Genomic DNA, 25,235 nt, shown 5'->3' with positions numbered 1-25,235 from the left:
AATTTATTTAAACTTACGATTGGAATTCGCAAAACAATTCAAAGCTGCTTTCAAAGTTTAAAGAAAAGTTTTCATCCCAAAATAAAATCGTTGTTAAAAATAGTAAGGCGAATATAAGGTAGTCCTAAATGATCAATTATGTCGATTATAAAAATTGATATTAACTTCTTCTAGTACAAGATGAAAAACCGGCATTTCTATTTATATTGTAGACATCAATGGTGTGTATGAGCTTGCTTTTTAACTATGTCTACAAATAACAATAGTAACAATTTTGTAGCTAGTTACGTATGTTTTGACTTTCAAGATCTGACATCAAGAAACTTTTACTACACCGTTATCGGGAGCGTGGGGAATACCATTTTCCTTACAAATACTGACGACAAAATTGTATACTACGTCGGTTTAAGAGTCAAATTCATATTCGTCCATAAGCTTCAGACTTCCATATTCTGGTATTGTATCAGATCTCTAGTAAGCCTTGAACTCACTCCAACTTACCTTTTTCATGGTCGCCATATTTGACTAATATCAGAAGATTATTGTCAGTATTTTTTGTCCTAGTCCTAGATTAGTCATGGAGACCATGAAAAAGTGGAGTGAGATCAAGGCTCGCCAGACATCTCCTACAAAACCATCATACACTGCCATTGTAGACGATAAATTACTTTGTTGATATGCATACCTTTACAGTACAGTAGATATGGCTTTTCTAATGTTATTTCTATATAAAGCCGTGCACTATCGTATCCAGGACGCCATGAACCATCGCAATAACAAAGACGGTTGTCACTCTGATACTTTCCCTGTAATGTATCTTCATGATTTCTTATCGCTTTCCCTGTAATGTATCTTCATGATTTCTTATCGCCTACCTAATACGCCAGTTGGTTTACAGCATTGCCATGTAGTTTTCAAATTGTTCTTCCTTTGGTAATCTAGACTTGTAATCCCGCTACCCTGCGATTGAGAGTATCGTAGAAAACCATATACACAAATCTATGTAATCATACTGTTCTAAGGATCGTTTGTTTACAATATTGTGTATAGTTTTTTTTTTGTTTTTTTTTTTTTTTTTTGGGGGGGGGGGGCGGGTATTTCTTTTAACAACGTATCACTGAACTGGCCCGTTGTGTTGTATTGACGATTAACTTCCTACTCCGCAAATATCCAAAATATTCCATGTCTTTCGCAAATGACCGTTGACAAATTTTACGTCAAGCCAACTTATCAATAACTACTGCACTGGAGATTGTACTGGATTGGGGATTGGGTACAGCTCTAAAACACTCTGGTATAACTTAGGAGACGTGTTGACTACCACGAACTTCTACTGACAATGTCAGTCTGCTCCATCCTATGGCGGCGATCAACGACGTGAACAACGAGTATAATTCCATCGAAAGCAACCTAACAGGAAATCTTCAGGGACGTAGGATGGGAGAATGATTCAGTCTCTAAATGATGTTGATGTTTTTCCAATTGCTTTTGAACTGGCGATGGTAGTGTCCTGTGTGGTAATCTCTTCATACCTAGCATAGAGCTAATGTTACAGATACTTGCAGGGAAGACCATGTCCTTCCAAATTGGAAACCATTTTACCAGAGATAATTCATGATGAATGTCTGCATAATATCTTACCTAGATAGACTGAATCGAGGTGTGACGTAAAGCAAGGGCTATGTTGGCTCGAAAAGATTGTTTAAAAGTTGCAATACTTTAGAAATGGATACTAGGAATGGCGTCTCAAATCAAAACACATGCATAGTGGGACATTTGAAACGTTCAGATATTGGATTGTAAATGATGTGTCCATGTCTGTTTGTTAAAAGGTCAAGACCTGGAACATCTTCGATGCCCTTGGTTCATTTATTTCTTCGTAATTGATAATTATCATATGGGGTTGTGTTTTCTATGGTTTTTGTTAGCGGGGATTTTTTTTAATTGTCTGTCTTTATTTATAATATTCATCTTGTCAAAGTGGATCATTTTATACATTGAAAACTTTCCAAACGATAGGGCCGAATGGAGAAACATTCTAAGGCAACATCCAGCTCGTTTGGATCACATTTCAAATGCTTACTAGAATGTAAATGTAGCTACTGCTAGATACAATAGGATATACTCATCAGACATCCCAATCATCATTTCCCCATGTACATTAAACGGTATTCCTTACGAAGCAATATTGGTAAACTAACGCGGCGTTCGCCTTTGTACAAATGTTGAGCATCCTCTCTCCGCTGTAGGATGTCCTACTATTGGCCATCATCTGGACCAGGACGTCCGGCCAGCCAGGTCACTCAGGCGTCAATGGTCATCTATACAAATAACGGACACTATTTACTATTGTTGACATGTTGTTTGATCAGTGATAATGTCCAGCCAACGTGTCTATCGGTATGTAAAACCGTGTGAAAATTTTAATGAATGACAACTGATGTGATTGTAATGTTTATTTTCCTTGGATTGTTAGAAAAAGGAGCGGGAGTAGTTTTTAATACTTAAATTGTTTCTTGAATCTGTTTTGATAAACTGTTCACTGAGATGTCTCGCACAGGTATGTAGGCATATTTCTGCCATCGAGTTGCCGACTTACGATGATGTCGACATAATTAAGGCATTATATACATGTAGGAAGATGTCGACATAAACAGAAGAATATGTCGACTTACCACATGTACCTGCCCACGTAATGATTCCAAGATAATTATGTAGAAAGTCGGTAACTCGGCGATTAATCGTGTTTATGCTCGGGTGTGACACCGACTTGTCAGTTATTGATGTCGACATCTAAACTAAAAGATGTCGACATCTGGTCTTGTGCTTACTGTGACATTATTGTACAGATGTAGCACAGGTAAATACAGGTAAGTCATTTTCTAAAACAGACTAAAACTACCTGTAATTAGCCCCTATTGTTCTCAATGGTACCATACATATGCACCATGGTAGCAGAGATCGACGTTGATTTTGTTAATTCAGGTTTTTAATTATTTGATTTCAAAATTTAAAATTTTGATCCTGCACATCCCGACCATGCAGCTGTAGCCTACGTGTACGTAGCTGTTAGACCGAGCTGAGGTAGTTAGAGTGCAAATGGACATTGTTTTGTACAACGAATTTTCATCCTCTTGGCCATAATCATTTATCAATATATATAGTGGGTTGAAAATTCGTTTCAAAGCTGCGTGTGTGTGTTTTGTTGATTGGCATTCGTATCAAGTCCATGTAGTACATACCGTACTATACTATAATAAAAGAATGAATGAAAATTTTAAAAAAATGCAAAACAATGATTTTTTCATGTTTTATTTTCTTGCGAATCACGAAAAATACCAGTTACATAATTTAAAAGCCATAAAGGTCCCAGTACAGGTACACAATACACTTTGGGAAACCAGCTTTACTTGTTAGCTTGCTCTGTCCATATATATCATACATAAATATTTACATCCCTCGATACACTTATATAAAGGCACAACGAATTTTTGTTATGGTCTTAATGGCCAGATTCAACCTTTGGGCTAAAAATCCTCCCGATTTAAACTCCAAACTCGGGATACATATGACATCTATTTTTTGTAGTAAAAACACGCGTTCTTTGTTGTCAAACGTAGTAAAAAAAAAAGTCACGTGCTTATACTTCATTCATGCCATTGGCCTGAGTATACAATTGTATTATGGGTAACTAGTGATCACGTGATTGTGTGTTTACTTCCAAATATGGTAATAGTTTGCTTGCCATTTCTTCGGAAAAAGTGATTTATTTGAAAATATTTGAACTCCAAATGTTATTAATATCGCATGCATATCATTTTGACTTGCACATATGTACTGTTTTACCATAAATAATGAACTGAAATGAGTTATAAAACTGCTATTTCCTCGTTTTGTAAATAAATGATATAATGCGAATTGACCAATTCAATAGGTCTAACCGTCTAATCTAGGATCAGCGAAGATCGGCTACTCCCGGCTAAATTCGTAGAATTATAAATTTATATAGATATTTAATTACCTGCTTTAGGTTTCAGAACAGATACATATAACACAGAGAAAATAAGATCTTCGTCAAAAGGCCAAATTATATATACTAAATACCAGGTCAGAGAAATCACTCTATTTAGAAGTAAACACACACTCATGTGATCACTAGTTACCCATAATACAATTCCATATTTATTTCGGCCAATGGCATGAATGAGGTATAAGCACGTGACTTGTTTTACTACGTTTGACTACAAAGAACGCGTGTTTTGTATCATTATTGGGAAAATCCCCCGAGGATCGTGGTTTCATTTCCACCATTTGAAATTGCTAAGCAATACTATCATATAATTGTTTATTTTCCATATTCTTTACAAACAAATAGTTATAAGCTTCCGTGTAGCACACTTTAGCTTTTTAGGGAATCTAATACATGTGTACACACACTAAGGACAATGATGTGCATGCACGCGCCTGGTAAATTTAGAACGAATATACGTACCCGGCCTACTATACTATACCTTTCGGCCGGCGACAAAGTCTTCAAAAAGCTTTTGAGCTACAATATTGCAGCTAGGTAAATTGGGACCTAGGACCTACATGTAACTCATTATGCTTCGGTAGGTTCCGTACGAAAATGTATCATTTTGTTTGTCAGAAATACTCTTCATAGACTGAAAGGTCTCAAGGCCCCCTACCAATATTGTGAATTTTATGGCCCTGGGGTCTCAGAATTTTCCCCAGGGGATAGGGTCTTTACCATAGTTTATATAGGGAAACACATTTATGAACATTATTTGCTCAATTTTCATATGAAATGTAACAAATGGAATGGAATAAAATTCTCTTCATAGATAAAAAGGTTAAATTGATATCATATCTGACTGATTTCATGGGCCTGATAAGCCAATATATGGTGCTTATATACGGTGTATGTCTTTGTTTCACTCTGTATCCGAACTCAGGTGACCAATCAGAAAAGACAAAACATGGCTGACAGGTGGCGATTACTGCTATTTAAAAAATAGACTTCATTTTTAGTTTTCCCTTGTTATAAAACATTTCCAAGAGGAAAGAAAAAGGTAAAGAATTACAGAAATAGAGAAAAGATCCATTTTTTATTGGCATGATTTACATCATTCAGTAGTGGGTACCAAGTTAATTAAACTTTAATGTGCAACTTCAGGGGCGTAGGAAGAAAAGGGTTCTCCTGCATTTTTGCAGCTTTGCGGCACATTTCCTAAAACGTTCAAGCACGTGATGTTCAAACCTTTTATAATAAAAATTCAATACACATAAACAAGACTAAAAATGTCCATCAAGGGATTCTACTATTTCAAAAATGTTTCTTAAAATATTAATTTGTTTATATGTCTAAGCAAGACAATTAAATCAATTCATCATTTTTTTAGTTAAACAACAATGTGCTGATGGTGTGAAGCCGGTATGTTCAGATCGAGCAGAGTTGCATAATGATAGGACGACATTCACAATTGTTATTTCTAAATGCAGGTAACTTTAAGTCGCTTTAAAATCCTCAAAATACATCGTAAAACTCATCTTGGCCATTCTAAATTGTAATATTTTTCCCGGGGAGACCTCCGGAGCCCCAAAACACCAAAATCTCGCGCATTCGGCGCTCGCAAAATCATCAAAATCGTATTTTTTTTTTGTTTCCGGGTGAGACTCCCGGACCACCCCAAACACCAAAATCTCGCGTATTCGGCGCTCGCAAAATCATTAAAATACATCGTAAAAATTACCTCAGCCATTCTAAATCGTAATATTTTTTCGGGGGGAGACTCCCAGACCCCCAAACACCAAAATCTCGACCCTTCGACGCTTGCACGCCATTTTGCTTATTCATTAATTTCCTGTTAGCGTCGCCACTGTCTATAGATGTTGATGTGTACAAGGATTATATGTAATGATTTATGAGAAAAACATGAAAGTATATATGGTTGCGTGTTGAATTAATCTCCTCGTGTGGGAGTAAAGTCTTAAGTGACCTATTGCAATTGTCTTTTGACGGTACGTATCATCCAGTGTCTGCTGTAAACAATTTACAATCTTCTTAATAACTAAGAACCTCATACATGGACATGATATTGGGCCATAGCATGCTGGGATGAAGGGATACAAAGTTTGTTCAAATCAATAATCTTGACCTATGTGCTAAGACACAGGGCTGAGATATATCTATTTGTTTGTTAAAAAGCAAAACATTATTTTTAATTGTGCATATCGGAATTCAGGTGACTGTTAGATATATATATCCTTATTGCCTTCTGCTCATTCTCAACTCTCATCCATTTGTAAACATCTTCTCCACAACATGGTTTTTCTCACTTTACAGCAAGTACAAAAACAGCAACAATAAAATTACAATCATGAATATTATGTATTGATATTAAATTTTTTGCAAATTTTCAGCAAAACAAACATGTTTCAAATTAAATTAATACACATATTTGATTAATATATTTAATCTGCATTTATTTTTTTAATTAAAAAAATGAAAAATAGCAACTTCATATCATAGCAAAAGTACATGGGTTGTCATTTCAATCAAGGGAGATAATCCATTTTGAAGGAAAAGTTAGATTATAATTCACTTTCCATGCATTATTCAACCAAAATTTAGACTGGTACATTTCCTGGTCAACATCAATTATAATTTCAACACAAATCTATTAGATGATGTTTCAAGTAATTATCAAGTATATACATGAACTTTGACATCTGGCACAATAAATAATCTTCAACTTTTATCAATGTTTCACAATCGAAGTCTACTCTAAGCCTTCTGTAAGCTAACACAAACTCTGTCTTTGTGTGATATAATTCAAACAGGATTCAAAACACAATGGAACACACCACTGTTTACACTGGAAAGTGGTTTCCCTTCTAAGACGTCTTCGAGCAGGACGTCCCTAATGTTGTGCTCTATACAGCTCTATCTCACCAGGCCCACAGACAACACATCTCCTCCTGGCTGCTGATTTGGTTCCCGTCGGATAGAAGGTGTCCTAAGAAATGTCTCGTTGACAGGCGCTGAATGTTGTCTCCCTTCTTCCTACCTTTAGATTTTGGTCCTATCACATCAGCCTCAATTAAAAGATGGCAGATTATTTCTATTTGAAATTGTAAAATTAATAGATTATGAGAATGTTAACTTTCATAACTTCACAAAAAAATCTTTTGATGTAAATATTTATGCTCCCATTTAAAGATGATCCACCGCTGACAAATGCTAATTTTTTTATCTATCATAAACAAAAGCTGACGATTTAGAATTTTTCTTCAGTTACAAAAGTTACTGACTTTACACCATCACCGCCATTGAAAAGTTTGAGCTTCTAATTTTCCTTATAGATAAAGATATTAAAATAATTAATTGCATCCCGAAAAAAATCCGTGGCACTATGTCCTATATGGAATGAAGTACTGATTGCACAGTAAATAATTTTTTTGTGTGTTAATTAGACGATTAAACACCAATTATTGTTCAAATGATGTGTATCATTTATGTTCTATCGGCGGTGGAGCATCATTAAAACATTCATATGTACTTGATCAAAGTTCCGGATTCTTGATTTTTTTTTTTTTTTTTTAATATTGAACAGTAAAATGCAACTTCAAAGCCCAAATTATTGAATCCTTTACAGTTAAGACAGATATATTTTCTTTTCCATACTACATATGCTTCATCAGCTGACATTATGTGTTTTTACTTGTATTTCATCACCTTAAAGTGAATAGTCGGGCAAAGAAAACCAGTCTAAATGCGTTCATTGGCCTTCCAAAAGTTCTCACATATTAATACGACGGTCAAGTTCTCCTTAGTTTCCCAGTTCTGACCATTAAAGTAAAGAAAAGTTGAAAGCATTGAAAGTGAGGCTGCGTGGAAATGTAACCACGGACATAGTGAGCCGGGAGGACGTTTTAGAATTTCCATACTTTAAATTAATTTCTTTGTACGCAGACAGATTTTGACGAGAGATTTTATTTTTCTATTTCATAAGAAATTATACTGGATACATTCACACCATTTTTACCGACTTTAGCCATCCTTGCCCGACTGTTCACTTTTATATCCTTAGAAGAACTGGGCGTTGACTCATTTCTTTGTAGAATATATAGGAATTTAGGACTGCAATGCCAAGGACATGAAAAAAACTTCTTCCGTCATTTCAATGTCCAACTTAGGAAAAAGCAACAATGCTTTAAAGAATTTGAAATAAAAATAAACTCATTTACTGACGTGCGCATCTCCTAACATCGGTGATCCAGTATTTACAATGTAACCAAATCTTTTTCAGCAGATTAAATTTTAATGTCTCTCATATTATTGATCTGTCAATAATGTGTTCTTGCCTGCCTACTGCTCCCATGCGCTTGTGTAGCTCAAAACACAGTCAGGCGGACAATTCTGTTACCACCATGTTGATTCCATTACATCTGCTACATTTTTCTATGAAAATTGAGCAAATAATGCCCGTAAATGTGTTTTCCTATATAAACTATGGTAAATTTGAGGCCATGAAATTCACAATTTTGGTAAAGGGCTTTGAGACCTTTCAATCTATGAAGAGTAATTCTGACGAACAAAATGATATACTAATAACCAGTAGTATCTAGGCATGTTTCGTACGGAACCTATCGAAGCATAATGAGTTAGGTCCTACATATATATATATGTACATTGCAGCACATAAGCACATAAAGGTATTAGATTCCTATCATTTTCATTAGTATGTGTAAAAGTACAGGTATTAGATTCCCAAAAAGCTAAGTGGGCTACGCGGAAGCTTAACCATTTGTTTGGAAAGAATTTGGAAATTAAACTATGATATGATAGTATTGCTTAGCAATTTCAAATGGCGGGAATGAAACCACGATCCGTGGGGGATTTTCCTAGCACGCGTTCTTTGTAGTCAAACGTAGTAAAACAAGTCACGTGCTTATACCTCATTCATGCCATTGGCCGAAATAAATATGGAATTGTATTATGGGTAAATAGTGATCACATGAGTGTGTGTTTACTTTCAAATAGAGTGATTTCTCTGACCTGGTATTTAGTATATATATTTTGGCCTTTTGACGAAGATCTTAGTTTCTCCGTGTTATATGAATCTGTTCTGAAACCTAAAGCAGGTAATTATATAAATCAATGTAAATTTATAATTCTACGAATTTAGCCGGGAGTAGCCGATCTTCGCTGATCCTAGATTAGACGGTTAGACCTATTGAATTGGTCAATTCGCATTATATCATTTATTTACAAGACGTGGAAATGGCAGTTTTATAGCTCATTTCAGTCCATTATTTATAGTAAAACAATACATATGTGCAGGTCAAAATGATATGCATGCAATATTAATAACATTTTGGAGTTCAAATATTTTCAAATAGATCACTTTTTCCGAAGAAATGGCAAGCAAACTATCACCATATTTGGAAGTAAACACACAATCACGTGATCACTAGTTACCCATAATACAATTGTATACTCCGGCCAATGGCATGAATGAAGTATAGGCACGTGACTTTTTTTACTACGTTTGACAACAAAGAACGCGTGTTTTTACTACAAAAAATAGATGCAGATGTATCCCGATTTTGGAGTTTAAAACCGCGGCCCGGGAGGATTTTTAGCCCAAAGGTTGAATCTGGCCATTAAGACCGTAACAATAGTTCGTTGTGCCTTTATATAAGTGTCTCGAGGGATGTAAATATTTATGTATAAATATATATACATTATAATAATATGTATGGACAGAGCAAGCTAACAAGTAAAGCTGGTTTCCCAATGTGTATTGTATACCTGTACTGTGACCTTTATGGCTTTTAAATTACGTAACTGGTATTTTTTGTGATTCACAAGAAAATAAAACATGAAAAAATCATTGTAATATAGTATAGTACGGTATATACCACATGGACTTGGTACGAATGTTAATCCACTAAACACATACACAGCTTTTAAACGAATTTTTAACCCACGGTTATATATATTAATAAATGATTATGGCCAAGAGGATGGAAATTCGTTGTAAAAAACAGAGTCCTTTTGCACTCTAACTACCTCAGCTCGGACTAACAGCTACGTATACGTAGGCTACAGCTGCATGTCCGGGATGTGCAGGATCAAAATTTTTAATTTTGAAATCAAATAAATAAAAACCTGAATTAACAAAATCAACGTTGATCTCTGCTGCTTGTATGGTACCTTGCTGCATATACACAGTGCTTTATGAAAGGCTGGCCTTTGATTTCCACTTTCAAGACCAGATGTCGACATCTTTTAGTTTAGATGTCGACATCAATAACTGACAAGTCGGTGTCCCACCTGAGCATAAACACGATTAATCGCCGAGTTACCGACTTTCTACATAATTATCTTGGAATCATTATGTGGACAGGTACATGTGGTAGGTCGACATATTCTTCTGTTTATGTCGACATCTTCCTATATGATGTCGACATAATGCCTTAATTATGTCGACATCATTAAGTCGTAAGTCGGCAACTCGATGACAGAAATATGCCACCATACACAGGTAATACACAGTTATGCTAAGAGGACGAGAAAATCGTATAAGGCAATAAATCACAATATTTGTCAACTAATTGTTATATGCATATTGTTGCTGTTTTTTGTAAGTTGAGTTTAACATCGGTATAGTGCATATCCTATCTACCTCCATCTTTAATTTCCAGGGGTTGCTATCACTTACGATCTCTACACCCCTGATCCTTTAGCAAACTTGAAGGCTCTGTGTGCGACATCGGATGAGCAGGTCGTTTGGTCATATGGTGTACTACACCAATGAATCGAGTAACAGAACAGTGTATGGCTTTGAAGTTGAGCGTCGCTCTCTGTTAACATTCAAAAGAAGTATCTGTAGGTCTCTGATTTATCCGTTTTTGCCTCCTGAACTGCCTTTAGTTTTGCTATGACATAGTCCAGATCGAGATATAGTAAGTGACGTAACCTCGGGAAATTGAAGATCTACCACCATCTTCCATGACACTGAGTTTTTCATGAACATATTTCAGCTTAACCATCGCGCGATCACTCCTTTGAGGAAGATTGAGATAGTTTATTTTCCTGCCTAAATAGAAAAGAAGGTGTAAGAAGGTATTTGGTGCATCTAGCCTTTTTTAGAAATTTGGAGAGGCTGACATCCAATGTATGTCACCTTTAATTTGCCAGATATGCTGCCTAATTGTCTTTCTTATGGAAACATAATTATAATCATGTATTTCGTCGCAATGCACAAGTCATTCGACAACATTACGTGACGGGCTGAAGACTGGATTGATATTGGTCTGTTATAGGGTCTCTGTTCAGCTTGATCTCGGAATGGGTAGGATAGGGTTCAGGCGAGGACAGCATTCAAAAGCTTCCTGGCGGAGACAAGATGGACACTCACTTCTAAAAGACCAAAACTGGGATGTCTTTTACTTGACCAATATTAAAGAGAACATTTTCAGCATTAATCAAACACATAATCTGTAGCTAAATGTCTTGTTATATAATTATTATGTACGCTATTATGTACGCCCTACCTACAAAACGCGTTGTCATTGTCCAAAAAGCATTCCCAACAATTTTTTTTTCAATTCTGTAATGAGCTTAGTGACTGGAAAAGTTAAACAGGTCCTACAAACCTCTTGTTGACATAAACTGTGATGACAATCATTATGCAATTGAAAGAAAAAATCGTGTAATATATCTGTTAGCGTATTGTGTAGGTCGAGATAACGCCACCGACATAATATTAGCCGGGTCAAGGTTTGCATCGTCACTGAGTGAACGACAGAGGGCCCACGTGAAGAACATCGGTACACCGGCGACCGAGATTGATGTTTCACTTTATGTTTTGTGGTGCTCTATTCTCGTAACTTTAACTGTGACAACAGGGGTAAACTGAGGAATGTCGCCACACCATCGACTCATGCCCTGGTAAAATGACATTGAGGTGTATCTCGTGTAACATTTCTACATTTTGGATCACTCATCATTTGCAGCACGAATTCTAAAGTAATATATTACTGCTGCAGGGAGCTGCGTTTATAAGTCGGTTATTGTCTATGTGGAGATATCGACATCGCTACGCACACAGTATATATTTCCGGTAAGTATATCTGAATCATTCGATATTTAAACCACGTGGCGTAAGTCCTTGGACGACAATACTAAGAGATATTATCTAAAGGTTATACACAATTTATTGTCATTTGTATAACGCTAAGCGTCCTCGCGGCTTATGCGTTGACATGTTCGTGTAAAAACTGGAAAGGATCCTCACGAAAATCGAATTTTATTCGTGAGGTCTTCTTTCTTGCAAAATATAACCAATCAAAAGTGACGTTATATAAAGTCGCTCTAATAACCAACCAAAAGCAAGGTAATTAATACCAGTATCGTTTGTAAAGGCTAGTTATTTTCAATGACAGAAAAGTTGGGTTTTTTTGTGAGTTGCGAGTTGGTTGGGGGGGGGGGGGGGGTTTTTCTCAGGGTACTCGGTTTTCCTCCAGCAACAAAAATGGCACGTCCCTTAACGGCCTGGTCGTTAATATTAACTAGACCTGTGACGTTGCGAGTTCCCGGCAACGTATTTTATTTCCGACCCATCCAACTCGTGGGCATTCGAGCAAGTATTTCGTCAAGAACCTACTTGAAGTGTACAATCTAAAGGTGTGCCAATCGGTTACAAAAAAAATGACGGATTCGCTTTTTCCAGGCCAAAATTTAGGGGTTTAGAAGCAAATCGGCCAGGGGTACTCTTACGGCCGATCTTCATGGCCCGTTTTTTCAGAGGGATGCAATTTTTCCTGGGTCCGGAGTGTGTTAGTGTGTCATTTCAAACAAACCGACTTTTGTGTCACCATATCATTAATGAACCTATTGCCACGTCATTTTCACAACTTGCGTAGTATCTGCCGTATCAGTAAGTCTACCGACGATACCACCTAGAATACATGTACCTCAGACTTAGTAAAGAACAAATGGAAAATGTCTTGTGAATACGTGGATTTCTACAATATACCATAGCTTCTAAAGACCATATGATCAACAGATCAAGAGCCCCCACCCCGCCACCCCCCTGAACCATCAACACCACCCCACCCCCTATCCCACCCCCATTCAGCAAATCCAGGTGTTGGTTGTAGGGTGGATTTTCTACATATACAAAACAGAAGCCAATGTAACCAGTGACCTTTCTCTATCTTATTAGGGAATCTTCATTTAGGTTGTCCTAAAAGGTGACCTATATAGGATACAAGCATATGTTAGTACGGGTGCACTTCTATATTTAGTTTACCTATACTCTTATCTAATACAGGGAACACAACTTATAATTTTTAAAGTAACTGTTCATATGTTTTTATATAAAAGGTCGGGTAAACAACAATTCGATAGAGAAAGGGACATGTGATGTGCAAGAGATATCATATGATGTAAAGAATAAGTATCAAAGGGCTCATTGGTAGGGATGTCATATGTGGGTCAATGTGAAGCCGGTTGAATGAAGTTACTGAGTACAGAAGATATTTTTCATTATCAGTTGGTTGATAAAGATAAATTATACTTGCAAGAGGACGTCTAGTATTGGTATGTAATTTTGAATACGCAATCGTTTTAGGACTTAACATTAAAGATGCACCACCGCCGACAGAGCATAAATGATATTCATCATTTGAACAATAATTGGTGTTTAATCGTGTATATATATGCCTAATTAACACCGAAAAAACCATGAAATAATCTATTTCGCCTTTGGTGCATGCGCAATCATTACTTCATTCCATATAGAATATAGTGCCAGGGATTTTTTTCGGGATGCAATTGATTATTTTGTATAGTTCAAGCTTGAAATAAAATTAGAGGCTCAAACTTTTTAATGGTGGTACTGGTGTAAAACAAGTAACTTTTGTAACTGAAGAAAAATACAAAATCGTCTGCTCCTGTTTTGATAGTGAAAAAAAAATACCATTTGTCGGCGGTGGAGCATCTTTAACATATATATAATTCACATATACAGAGTTTAATTATGTAACTTTTAAAAGTAAAATGGTTAAAATTAAGTTATATTTCAATGAAGACATACTTTATTTTACGATTTTTTCACGCGTTGTAAATAACATCGAATTAATCTTTTTAATTCATAATACTTATGGTATAGGAGATTTCAGAAAAGATGGCGATGACGTCACACAAAGATACATCCGGGCGCTCAAAGGTACAACTCCGTATATCTGTACACATAAACATGTGGGAACACAGCCGCTTGAGATGTTTGTTTACATTTTATTGTAATAAATAGTACGGCAATCCGAGAACCGTTGCGTTATTTTAATTTTTAAAAGTGTAAATAATAATATTTAACAATATTATATAAATATAAACATCTGGCATTCATATATTTTACTCTGTTTATACTCCATTTTCGACCGCCACGAGAAAAAAACAAAGTCGCCATTAGACCTACGTATAAACATTGACAGAATATTAAAAATATCAGCTTGAAATTATAAATTTAATTCCAAGTTTCCCGAAATATCATACTGACATTTTAATAAGCGATTACTGTTGTCTAAGTCTTACTTGGTAAACACCTTGCGATGTGTGATTATGACCAAACTAAAATTTACCCCAAGCGCACGGCAGCCATTACGTACAGTACTGCCGAGATCCCGAATTTCGTCATTTTTCAGAGTCACAAAATTACGTATTTTGGATAACTTTTTCGTCAGAAATTTTGGAATTTAGTTAATGACATACAAATGAGTCAGTTTATAGTTACTTTTTATAATATTTTAAAACAAAACTTCCGAGTAATTTAGGATTCTCGAAGCCGTGCGCAATGTGTCCTGGTCGGCATTTACAGTACTACGATCTAGCTATATTGTAGTCTATCTAACATGTATTCAAATTATTTAAAAGTAACATCACTTCAATGTGGGACTTCACATAGCAGCCCATGGAATAAAAGTGACCAAAAATTTAAAAAAAAACTCTCTACAGCATGAAATTGAACGATTTCACCATTTTATTTTTTCGAGATATCGGCAGCCATACTGTACATGTACGTGCACGTACATGTACATATAGATCTGCATTTACGTGTAACACAGTGGCTTATACCATTCCTTTAAAACAAGATATACATGGAAAATAACGAAATATATATATTTTACAAGTACTTATTGAGATATGTGTTGGTAATTACGTATTAATATTATTAATTTCCCAACTATGGGCTGTGGCCCGAGGTGATCTACCAGCGAAGCCATGCACGAGCGGCCGTGGTCTGGCCAGGTGGTTCACATTCGTTATATTTATATTAAATAGTATTGTGAACAGCTTTTTCATGTATAACAGAAACAAAATACATTGAAATCAGTTATCCATTCATAACTTTTTTCACTACATGGATTTCTACGTGTGAACAAAAAAAAAAAACGGGTACTTGTGACGGCCCGGCACCGCTTCGCAAGCTGGCTTCAACACTAAATCTACAGATATATTTAGCAATAAACAATTGTAAATATAAAAATATAAATGTCTGTCAACCTCTGAAACAATCAGAAAACATTCTAAAATCAGAATTTGCAAGTATGAAAGTGTATACTTTTGTCAACGTATCGATTGTGTAGCAGGGATGTACGTATCTGTTATTGTTTTTATTAGTCGCCATACTGTGTTTGTACCTTTGAGGACCCGGATGTAAACTTTCTGTGACGTCACGCCATCTTTTCTGAAATCTCCTATTGATATTCTCCGATTTTCACTATATTGTGAAACATTCTCGATGGTTATCGTGTACGTAACACGTGAGAGTCGATATTTTGATAAGTGTGGACTTGATGTTACGTTACGATAAACCTACACGTTGTGTTCCACAAGGAGGTGTTTTGCCGCTGTACTTGTTGTTATTTACTTGCTTCTTACTTTATTGAATTGACCCCTCCACGCTACCCGGGGTCATTATTTATAGATTCTACCAGGTTGTATCCTTCTTTGACACGAGTTACCACACTGATAAATGTTTTAGCTTGGGCTGTCCTATCAAAGCCGGGTTCTCGTTTTTCAAACTCGGGGCTGTATATAAAAATGGCGGCGAAAGCAACGGTGATCTATGGACACGTAAATGCGTATGTTTTTTTTTTTTTTTTTTTTTTTTTGTAAACCCGACAGCCCATGCTAAAACATTTACCAGTGTGGTTACTGTCGTCGTATCAAGTTATATTCTCGTGTAACCACGATATTAATAGTAACACCTGGGGTATCGAGGATGACCTGGTTAATATAACACTATATTAACCCAATAACCGGGAAATGTCAATAATATTATTAATACTTGATTATGATTTATTACAAATTTATCAAAATAAAATTATTTCGTTGATATTTTTTTCAGTCCATTAAAACAGTCGCACACCTATTTATAACGTCAGAAAGTTATCAAGTCACTATGATATTTATTCGAAGACCATGTGATATGGCAGAATAGACCAAAGTAGTTGATAACTATAGATAAACGTGTACGTGTCCTTCCGCATTCCTAAAACTCCCCTCTGACACTATATCGTACAGATTTCATAGAAGCTTATCTATACATTAAGTACATGTAAGTAGGGTCAGTAACTGACCTGTCCGAATTATCAGGTCTTTCTTTCGTGAGTCTTTTAAAATAAATCCCTTAGGCCGGTCTATGTAGTAAGACGACAGAACGGCAGAATCTTTACTCATTATGTGCTTTATCTGTACATTGTAACTGTAAATCGGGGTGTACTACAATCCAATACACTTGATATTTTCTTTTATTTTTCTTAACGCTGTGATCACAATCAAGTAGAAATCCTCCAGGATTCGTAAAAAAAAAAATAATTCTGAAGTTGTGGGTTGTTTTTTTCCAGAATCACGGAGTACATTACTTTAAATCATGTAAAGCAACGAAGACAATATTTAACCAAATGCAATTTATCACCCTTTTTATACAATGTATCTTAATTTGATGTACTGGCATCGCGTGACTGTATTACGTTTTGTCACAAAAACCAATGCATCCATTAACCAAAAACTTCCCACCCCGAAAATAAAAGTACTTTGTAATTACAAGTCAAGCTAAAAACATATATCCAATTAGAATCTGTAATGTCAGGTACAGGTAACGGTACCTTTCAGTGACGGCGTTTCTCCATAGGGAAGAAAAGTAAGTGAACTATGCTGTCTTTTAAAAATTTCGATATCCACAAAATTGAACCTGTCAAATTGATTTATTTTCTGTTTTCGGTGAGAAGTGAGTCGATAAATATGTATGACACCACGGATCCGTTATTGTAATCATACATTAAATCAAACAAATGCAGTTTTTATTGGCAAAATTGAATAATAAGTATCTGATGTTATACTATATATTTACTACTTGTTTATTATCCTATTAACCTTTTGATAGATCTACTATTATCGGACCACCATAAATTTATTATCTCAGTACCATTTGGCGACATGTCCGTATATCTATTATCTAGAATAATTGTTAAAATGAAAACTTTAAATGGACGGATTTCCGGTTCTATATATCGGTTATTGGGTGTGTAATATATTCATAGACTTTAGAAAGATAGCGATTGGTGTGGTAATCGTCTTACATTTAAATTACAAGACAAAAATAATCTTATCCAAAACATTTCACAACAAGTGTTAGAGTTACGTCCCTTTAATCTTGATTTTTAAGAAATTGTAATGTACAAAGGTACACAACTCTGGTGATCCTAGAGAAATTGGACTTTTAAAGGTCGACTACGAGAACGAAATTTAAATATAAAGAAGATCATGTATCCATGATGTTTTACGATTTTTTATATAAATTAAGAAATGAAAAACACCATAGATATCTCAATCAGTGACCCCGTCATTTCAGCGTGACGACACTATAAATACGTCCGTCAGTGACCTCGTCATTTCAGTGTGACGACACTATAAATACGTCCGTCAGTGACCTCGTCATTTCAGTGTGACGACACTATATATACGTCTGTCAGTGACCTCGTCATTTCAGCGTGAAGACACTATAAATACGTCCGTCAGTGACCCCGTCATTTCAGTGTGACGACACTATAAATACGTCCGTCAGTGACCTCGTCATTTCAGTGTGACGACACTATATATACGTCTGTCAGTGACCTCGTCATTTCAGTGTGACGACACTATATATACGTCCGTCAGTGACCTCGTCATTTCAGTGTGACGACACTATAAATACGTCCGTCAGTGACCCCGTCATTTCAGTGTGACGACACTATAAATACGTCCGTCAGTGACCTCGTCTTTTCAGCGTGACGACACTATAAATACGTCCGTCAGTGACCTCGTCATTTCAGTGTGACGACACTATATATACGTCTGTCAGTGACCTCGTCATTTCAGCGTGACGACACTATAAATACGTCCGTCAGTGACCTCGTCATTTCAGCGTGACGACACTATAAATACGTCCGTCAGTGACCCCGTCATTTCAGCGTGACGACACTATAAATACGTCCGTCAGTGACCTCGTCTTTTCAGCGTGACGACACTATAAATACGTCCGTCAGTGACCTCGTCATTTCAGCGTGACGACACTATATATACGTCCGTCAGTGACCTCGTCATTTCAGCGTGACGACACTATAAATACGTCCGTCAGTGACCCCGTCATTTCAGCGTGACGACACTATAAATACGTCCGTCAGTGACCTCGTCATTTCAGCGTGACGACACTATAAATACGTCCGTCAGTGACCCCGTCATTTCAGCGTGACGACACTATAAATGCGTCCGTCAGTGACCTCGTCATTTCAGTGTGACGACACTATATATACGTCCGTCAGTGACCTCGTCATTTCAGTGTGACGACACTATATATACGTCTGTCAGTGACCTCGTCATTTCAGCGTGAAGACACTATAAATACGTCCGTCAGTGACCTCGTCATTTCAGTGTGACGACACTATAAATACGTCCGTCAGTGACCTCGTCATTTCAGTGTGACGACACTATAAATACGTCCGTCAGTGACCCCGTCATTTCAGTGTGACGACACTATAAATACGTCCGTCAGTAACCCCGTCATTTCAGCGTGACGAAACTATAAATACGCCCGTCAGTAACCCCGTCATTTCAGCGTGAAGACACTATAAATACGTCCGTCAGTGACCTCGTCATTTCAGCGTGAAGACACTATAAATACGTCCGTCAGTGACCCCGTCATTTCAGTGTGACGACACTATAAATACGTCCGTCAGTGACCTCGTCATTTCAGCGTGACGACACTATAAATACGTCCGTTAGTGACCTCGTCATTTCAGTGTGACGACACTATAAATACGTCCGTCAGTGACCCCGTCATTTCAGCGAGACGACACTATAAATACGTCCGTCAGTAACCCTGTCATTTCAGCGTGACGAAACTATAAATACGCCCGTCAGTGACCCCGTCATTACAGCGAGACGACATTATAAATACGTCCGTCAGTGACCTCGTCATTTCAGTGTGACTACAGTATATACGGCCTCCCATGTATGCGGTGTGTTGCGTGTATGTTGTGCGAGGTGAGTGTACTGGGAGACTGCGGTATGTTCGTGTTGTGTCTTCTTGTATAGTGGAACTGTTGCCCTTTTTATAGTGCTATATCACTGAAGCATGCCGCCGAAGACACCAAGCAACACACCCCATCCGGTCACATTATACTGACAACGGACGAACCAGTCGTCCCAGAGCAGTAACTTCCACTTTTATAGACTTTGGTGTGTCTCGGCCAGGGGACAGAACCCAGAGCCTTCCTCACAAGGGCGAACGCTCAACTCAATGCCAAAAGTGAGGCGGTGCCAAGGGAGGCATTAGGAAAGATAAAGTCAGTTAGGAAGAAGAGAAAATATAAGATCCTAAATTTAGTCGCCTTTTACGATCATGCAATAGGGGCAGCAGGTACAATTCTAACGCCCTACCTGCAGGGCAGACGCCCCGTCAGTGACCTCGTCATTTCAGTGTGACGACACTATAATTTCAGTGTGGTCAAACTATATCTATAGTTACATCTATCAAAGTTTAAACAATCACGTTATACAGTATTATCTTTTTTGAAGATGCTGATAAGAAGTAATCCATGATTTTAGGTAACAATTTAATTTACATTAAATTATCTTTATACTAATTGATATTCAATGGGAAATACGTTATACGAAACAACTTATATGATAAAATCCCTTTTATCTGAAGCGTATTTACTTTAAAGGATCGGGATGAAAGAAGGATATCTCAGTGATCTCTTGATCACTTGTCTGAAACTGGACAAATCACACTGGTCATTTCAGGTAAACTGACCAGCGGAGTTGTTATCTGACCCACCATAGCTTTTGTTGACACACGGCTGACCATAGAGTTCACTGATGTTGTTAAATAGCCATGAAATCCTACTTAAAATTCCTGTATCTGGTCCCGCTGACCGTCGGTCAAACGTGTGACAAATCTTCATGTTAACACCTTCAGGCTCAAGTCTTTTGGACCGTGTTGACATTTCTTCTTACTTCAATATTTGTGTCTGAATAGTAGTAGGTTGTTGTCACTACTGAATCAGCCACATATACACTGTATTATGTTTGGGATAGAGGCAGATTTAAATATACTAGCATACACTGTATTATAAAAAGGTAAAAAAATCCATATATCTAGTCAATTGCTGCAAACAGAATATTTCATTGGTAATCTTAACCAATGTTCGAAAAAAGTATGTATGTTCTTACTTAATTCGGAGTGGTATCCTGTATTACTTACAGAGAACATCCCTCTCTCCAGACCAATTAAAATACACATCATAGCAAAACATGACATCAGTCACATCATCCCTTCAGACTGGCTAATCAAATTACATCTTCCCTATATTTGGAAACGAACTGGAAACGAACTGATGTGTTTACTCAGATTGGCCCTTCTATTAAAACATAATTTGAATTGCACATTTACAAATCTAATATTGTCTCTTATATTTTACAGACGCACATTTTCCAAAACAATGCTCATTACTATTTCCTCGCATATATTTGATAACTTCCTAATTAACCACACTATAGTATTGGTTTTTGAAAATGACATGGAGAATACTAGAGCTGCATTTTAATCCGATTGTGCAACTTTTACTATTATATGTGAAGTAGGTTTGTGGTTTTATAATAATATGTGGGCTGGCCTACTCTGTGACCTGTCTAACCCGATCTATACTAATCCACAGGTGTCTATAATGTTATTAAATTAATTCTATTGTGACCCACATCCTACAATCGTATTTTTAGTATGTGTGCATGTAAAATGTACCTGAAAGTTAAGTCGATAGAAAACTAATACGTATACTTGATGAACTTATGACCCACATATAAAAACCTAGGAGACACCAGACGTCGACTAACGTCAGCGGAGACGTCCGACGTCAGATTGGGGTTGACGCGTCATACAAAACGTCGAATAGCGTATGACGTGAATACGTTAGCTTTTACCGTTAAAATAGTTATTAGAATTAAGTCCCTTAACAGAAATTTTGATAGTTGGATATAAAAACATAAATTATACAGTAGGTTTTGCTTCTTCCATCCATCTTCTCCACCTGATAAGTCATTGAAAAACTCGACACTCTCTTTAATAGAACGTTGAATAAAATAAACTAAAAACAAAAAGAACACCGCCTCCCCTAAACCACAAGTTTATGAGAATTAGTTATAATTCACATTCAGTATAACAGTACACTATATTTCAAAAGAACCGTCTACATATATGATTTTCAAACGTTATATAGAGATCTAGATAAAAATTAAATAAAAAATCCAATGTAAAAACTAAGCGAATCTATAGAGGTATGAATAATAACCATTTATATTTCATTTAAATCCCTATACGCCTGAAAGTGATTTAGCTCTAAGGTGACAGTAACTGATTCCCATGTCCCTGTGACATACTAGTTGTATATTTCAAATGGCCTTGGTGCGCTGTAAGAACACTAACTTCCTGAATTACTGAAGATTGTTCATAGCCTCGTTACACCGTATCACTTTCAGTAAATACAAAATCTAAATTTTAATTCAATTAGAGCATAAACATTTATAAACAAAAATAATAATTACACTGCAACACCAACACCATATATTTATTGCATAGTACTTGTACACAACTGTAAAATACACAGTGTATTTCATCATTTACGTATGTATGCATTAAGGCACGATTCACGAAGTTCATGACGTCATGTCAACAGAAGTAGAATAAAGGAAAACTGTCATCAGTTTATTGATAAAGGTCGTGTCACTTACAGACAGGGACATAGCTATTCACTCGGGTATATTTGTAAATAATAAAATAATAAAATGTTTAGAGAAATAACAACTTGGTGTCTCCCGACCTGTGACCCTTTACTGACCTCCTAGTACCATTTCTGGGAGTCTAGACCCCGGGTGTCGATATTATTATTTACACTCCTATGTATGTGATAGTACAACACAGTATAAATAACAAAGAAAGTATGACGCAAGTTTAAAAACGACTGGTTGTACTGGCACGTTCAGAATTTCGTAATATTAATTTCTCTGATGAAAGACTAAAGTATCAAACAGAAGCATATCTTACAGTTTGTGCTTTCGACAATCCAAAATGTAAACTCAAAAGTAATTGGAAATCTGCCATTTTTATTTTCTTTCAAAGATACCGCAGTGAAAAAATCATCTGATGATTTCTTCAAATATATTCAAATATTCGTTTTTTGATAATTCCAAAAAGTTTTCAGAACAGAGTCGAGGTCCACCACGAAGAAAAATTAGCAGTCAACGAAAACTTCCAAACAGTACTCTACTAAATCCTCACTGTATGAACTTTAGATAACTGTTTACTGTCATAATGTTACAGCATTCATAGGTATACTAAGTCTATTTTGGGACACACGCGCCTGGTGAATTTTCTGTAATATTAACCTTAGCCGCTCGAGCATATGCGCGGGCCAATGCGCGAGATCTAGCACGTGGCACAACTTCAACTACTATGTACTGATGTAGGAAATATGTACAGGAACCAAATTCCTATTCTGACGTAAATAGCTGGAATGTATGAATGGAACCCATCATGATTAATCCATGCTGGATATTAACGAGGGTAATTTTATTTTTAGATTTATCGACCTTTTATGAAGTGGGTATGGTGTTATATCAATTTTGTAGAATCAAATAGTGACCGAAGGTGAAGCCAAAGCCAGAGGTTAACATGTGCATATGTGTACTTCATATTTTAATGGATTGGTATTACAATGTAAATACGTGTATGTGAACCAAAGACATAATAAAATACTCTGATGTATTGGATTTAAAATTTATTTGTAAAGGAAGATGCGATGAACTGATGATCAACTGGCAATCTAATCATACACTCTATATCAAGAGAGTTTTGATTCTATGATGACCATACAGACTACTTATGTGATTTTCTGTATGGTAATTATGACGTCAGATATAATTGACGTCATAATAAGCGATCCAACTGGTAGGTCACGCAAATTAGCTTATTCTTGACATATCGTTACACGTGACTGCCGAATAAATGCCAACAACAGCAGATGCCAGATTATGTAAATCATGCTAATAAATTACTCGCCATAGCGCAAGTATTGTAGATTTTTACTGTCAATAAAAAGGCAATAATAGTCGAGACCGCGAACTTTGGTCATTGAAGTCGGATGTATTTATTCTTAGCTAACAATACGTCATAAAAATAATTCTCAGATTCTAAAGAACAACCCTGGATTACTGTGAGAGAACAACGAAGTGTCAGATAAGATTGAAACGCTTATTCTGGGTGGTGGGGTGGTCAGGCCAGAGTAAAATTGGTTTAGGTGGGATAATTATCGATACCTTTCTTATAACTTCCAATTTAGTAATTTGTGAATTATGATGTCATGATGTATCAAATCTCGATAGATGTTACAGTACTATTTAATCTCTAGTATGCTTTAGAAATGCTGTAAAATTATGACATTTGTAACGTCATTGTATGGTAACATAAAATTATCCTTAATCCATTACTCTAAGATATGTGCTGGACAAACAAGTTTCACATCCAAATAATGAACATGTGAAAAGATAATTGGTCATAGCCCTTGAATAATAATGCTTTTATTAGACTTTTTTTAAGAATTGCATTACCAAATATGGCATTCCTCAATTTAACCCTGATTCCTTGTGATTGCAGTCCTCGCCTATATGTTAGCACCCCCTATGGACCGTGTCGTAACGCACGCCAGACCCAGACAAATCGATGAGACGGTTGGTGAAGTGCTACTCGACACGTACTCATTCTCAGATTGAAATTCCAGTATACACCAACTTGTTCTGATTATATGGATGAGTTAATGTAAATAAATGTAAATTAAGTATCAACTAGCAGACAATTCAGTTTGATAACAGACACCGTTTGATGACATGTATATATATTGGCTAAACATTGACAGATGTCGTTTGTTGACAAATACCGTTTGTTGACAGGTACAGTTTGTTGGCATGTAAAGTTTAGTTGGCATGTTCAGTTTGTTGACAGACACAGTTTGTTGACAAATACCGTTTGTTGACAGTTACAGTTTGTTGACAGTTACAGTTTATTGACAAATACAGTTTGTTGACAGATACACTTTGTTGACAGGTACAATTTGTTGACAGATACAGTTTGTTGTCAAAATACAGTTTGTTGACAGGTAGGGTTTGTTGGCATGTAAAGTTTGTTGGCATGTACAGTTTGTTGACAGACACGGTTTGTTGACAAATACCGTTTGTTGACAGTTACAGTTTATTGACAAATACAGTTTGTTGAAAGGTACAGTTTGTTGACAGATACAGTTTGTTGACAGATACAGTTTGTTGACAGATACAGTTTGTTGACAGATACAGTTTGTTGTCAAATACAGTTTGTTGACAGGTAGGGTTTGTTGGCATGTAAAGTTTGTTGGCATGTACAGTTTGTTGACAGACACGGTTTGTTGACAAATACCGTTTGTTGACAGTTACAGTTTTATTGACAAATACAGTTTGTTGAAAGGTACAGTTTGTTGTCATGTACAGTTTTGTTGACAGATACAGTTTGTTGAAGGTACAGTTGTTGGCATGTACAGTTTGTTGACAGATACAGTTTGTTGAAGGTACAGTTTGTTGGCATGTAACAGTTTGT

At 36.4% G+C, this 25,235-nt stretch overlaps 1 protein-coding gene across 1 annotated transcript in view; it reads right to left on the bottom strand.

Annotated features, from left to right (window-relative positions):
* LOC138317973 (transmembrane protein 222-like) overlaps positions 1–25,235 on the bottom strand; it is a 158,144-nt gene that overhangs the window by 127,932 nt on the left and 4,977 nt on the right. The window lies entirely within an intron of this gene.

Source organism: Argopecten irradians, chromosome 1 (assembly GCF_041381155.1).
Source record: "Argopecten irradians isolate NY chromosome 1, Ai_NY, whole genome shotgun sequence".
Lineage (NCBI taxonomy): Eukaryota > Metazoa > Mollusca > Bivalvia > Pectinida > Pectinidae > Argopecten > Argopecten irradians.
Note: the sequence above shows the minus strand (reverse complement) of the source record. Positions and strands in the feature narration are given on the sequence as shown.